General features: G+C 37.8%; 1 protein-coding gene across 1 annotated transcript in view; it reads left to right on the plus strand.

Annotated features, from left to right (window-relative positions):
• LOC105004362 overlaps positions 1-2,559 on the plus strand; it is a 178,147-nt gene that overhangs the window by 777 nt on the left and 174,811 nt on the right. The gene's annotated exons all lie outside the window — the stretch shown is intronic.

A 2,559-nucleotide genomic window follows, 5' to 3' on the forward strand; every position in this document is an offset into this window, starting at 1 on the left:
GGCTTATGGTGACATATTATGGCATTGTTGTAAGCTTAGGTGAATAGAAAATTATTTCTTGATATCAAAATTAAAATTTACTCTGTGATATTTGTCATCAGCTTGGAAAGGTTTAATGAATAAGCAGTACTTGGTATGTAAAAAGAAAACATTTTATTAACCCTACTCCAAGTTATCAAAGAAATGATCCACTAATGAGTCAATAAAAAGTTTAGGTTGACCTTTAAAAATCAAAGAACTTTATTGTTAATATTTGTTCCCTCAATAAACATGTGTCTAAGATTTTCCACACCACCCATTAAAAAAATCATTAATTTCACATTTGAAAAATTTCAGTGTAATGATTTGAGACTTTATAATAAACCTACAGAGTTCTAATATTTTATATTAGTTAATTTTTGACATTTGATAATTCTTGCTAAATTTTGTTGGATAACTCTAGATATATGCATTTTGATTTTTATTTCCCCTTTATTTGTATTTCCATAATCATTTTGCCTGTGTAATATAAATGTTTAGTCCAAAAAATTATTTCTTCAATTCATCTTACTTCTATTAATGGAAGATTCTATAGAAGAGCATATATTAGAAGTTTGGTAGACACGGATTTGAACCCCAGCTTTGTCATTATTAATGACAGAGTGACTGTCTGAGCCTCACTCACAAAATCTCATAAGGTTGTTGTGAAAATTTCAGTTAAATAATGAATTCATTGTGGATAGATATGTAACAGTAAATATCTGACAAATGTTCCCAGATACTGTCAAATAACCCTGAGATAGCTATTTATTTATTTGAGCAGTTCTCAGATTTTTTCAGTTGGAGAAGGAAATGGCAACCCACTCCAGTGTTAGAGCCTGGAGAATCCCAGGGATGGGGGAGCCTGGTCGGCTGCTGTCTATGGGTCGCACAGAGTCGGACGCGACTGAAGCGACTTAGCAGCAGTAGCAGCAGCAGATTTCTTCAGAGCTTATTTATAATTTTCAGTTTCCACTAATAAGTGTGCAGACTTACATGTCATACTAGTCATTTACTCATTTCTAAGATGTGGAATACATTGATCAGATCAGATCAGTCACTCAGTCGTGTCCGACTCTTTGCGACCCCATGAATCGCAGCATGCCAGGCCTCCCTGTCCATCACCAACTCCCGGAGTTCACTGAGACTCACGTCCATTGATCAGTTTAGCTGATGTTTCTTCTAGTGTTTCTCAAGTGTCCTCAATTATATTAGTTTCATGGACAAATCAGGCAAGTATACAATACTTTGTGGGATGTGCCAAAAGGAATATGTGATCCAATGAAGATACAAAATGAAAATACATAATTAAGAGAATAAATATTAACTAGGTATCACTGTCTAGCAGCACAGTGAAATTAAAAGTCAGAATGGGTGGGATTAGAAAAAACTTCATGGAAAGAGTGTAGAGCACTATTTGAATTGGCCTCAATTAACCCTTAATATAACAAAAACACCAGCAATAAGAAATAGTATTATAGCTCTTAATATGTTCTGGGGACAGTTGTTGCTTAGTTGCTAAGTTGTGTCTGATTTCTTTGTGACCCCATGGACTGTAGCTCACCAGATTCTTCTAGTCAGAGGAATTTTCTAGGCAAGAATACTGGAGTGGGTTGCCATTTTCTTCTCCACGGGATCTTCCTGACCCAGGGATCGTACCTGAGTCTTCTGCATTGGCAGGAGTATTCTTTACCCCTGAGCCATAAGGGAAACCCTCTGGGAACAGCACTTTATTAACTCACTTAATTCTCAAAGAACCCTTATGAATTAAGTACTATTTATTCCATTTTCCAAAGAGGTAAAGAGGCAAAGGAAGGATGAGAATTAGTGGTTGTGATACTCAGTCTTTCCTACCAAATCTACAGAAGTGGAAGAGGTTAACTGAAAGGCAGAGTCTATTGTAAGTATTGCAGATGGCCCATCCCAGGGACGGGGGAGCCTGGTGGGCTGCCATCTATGGGGTCACACAGAGTCTGACACGACTGAAGCGACTTAGCAGCAGCAGCAGCAGCATCCTCATTGTTTGACAAAACATACAACTTCCCCTGGTATTCTTCCACCTGAACCCCATACTTTAACACGATTACATTTTCCCCTCTTTTACTTCATGATATTGTTCACAGCCATGGGGTTGCAAAGAGTCAGACATGACTGAGCAATTTCACTTTCACTTTTCACTTTCACGCATTGGAGAAGGAAATGGCAACCCACTCCAGTGTTCTTGCCTGGAGAATCCCAGGGATGGGGGAGCCTGGTGGGCTGCCATCTATGGGGTCACACAGAGTCGGACGCGACTGAAGCAACTTAGCAGCAGCAGCAGCATTGTTCACCTTGCTTTCTATTTACACTCATCCATATTCCTCCATCCCTCAAGATTCTTCACAAAGGTTGTGTCTTTAGAAAGAGTTTTCATGTTAATCCTCAATATCCCACAGAAAGATATTATATTTTTCTGATAGTACTGATATTAAACCACCTTGATATTTATTTGCATGTTTTTTGCCTTATTTATGTCTTTTTTTTTTTTTTTCTTATCATGGC

This window comes from Bison bison, unplaced genomic scaffold, assembly GCF_000754665.1.
Source record: "Bison bison bison isolate TAMUID 2011002044 unplaced genomic scaffold, Bison_UMD1.0 scf7180017864473, whole genome shotgun sequence".
NCBI lineage: Eukaryota > Metazoa > Chordata > Mammalia > Artiodactyla > Bovidae > Bison > Bison bison.